The following is an 897-nucleotide window of genomic DNA, read 5'->3' as shown; positions in this document are numbered from 1 at the left end:
CTCCATGATCAAACCCATGTCTCCTGCATCTCCTCCACTGGCAGATGGGTTCTTTACCATTAGTACTACCTGGGAAGCCCTAGAAAGGATAGGATTGTGGGTCAATTGAATAGTTTTCAGCACAGGGTCCAAAATTCAGCAAGAAACCAGAGCCAGACTCATGGGCACAAAGCCTGAGTCAGAAACCTAATCATATTAAATGGATGAAAAATGAGTGTATTGGAAAGGGTCTTATGATCATAAGATAAAGATTTTAAAAAGTCATAGACATTGCAAGTTAACTTATACTGTAGATATCAGGCTTTTTTTCAGCAAAATTGATTTCAACCCTACAAATCAGAGAAGCTGGTGTCCTTTATGATTTCTCAAGTCATCTCAGAAGCTGAGAAATACTGAGTCTGTAGGACGTTGACGTTGGCAAATAAAAACTGGAAAAGGCTGAAGAGAGGAGTGGCTGACAAGTATGGGTGCCCCTTAGACTAATTCCTAAGACGGTTTTAAAGGTTTTCTCTGATTCATTATCCAAATCTTTTGTTTAGTGTGTCTGACACACCGACAGTCCTGACAGTGTATGTCAAAACTTGGACTTTATCCCTAAGGACAATTCTTGTCTTTCTTTTCCCCTTCCTCAATGAGGGACCATGAAAATAAAATTAACCAAGTTATTTCAAGGAACTTTGAAAACTATCATGGGCCATGCCAGTGTAAGTTGTGTTGTATGAGTGGTCACCATCTTTGTTGTTATTACTGTGCAGGAAAACAGTTTCTTTTGCACAGTTGAGTTCAGTTCAGTTCAGTCGCTCAGTCGTGTTCAACTCTTTGTGACCCCATGAATTGCAGCACGTCAGGCCTCCCAGTCCATCACCAACTCCCGGAGTTCACTCAAACTCATGTCCA

The sequence above is a fragment of the Bison bison genome, unplaced genomic scaffold (assembly GCF_000754665.1).
Source record: "Bison bison bison isolate TAMUID 2011002044 unplaced genomic scaffold, Bison_UMD1.0 scf7180017864281, whole genome shotgun sequence".
Taxonomy (NCBI): Eukaryota; Metazoa; Chordata; class Mammalia; order Artiodactyla; family Bovidae; genus Bison; species Bison bison.
Note: the sequence above shows the minus strand (reverse complement) of the source record.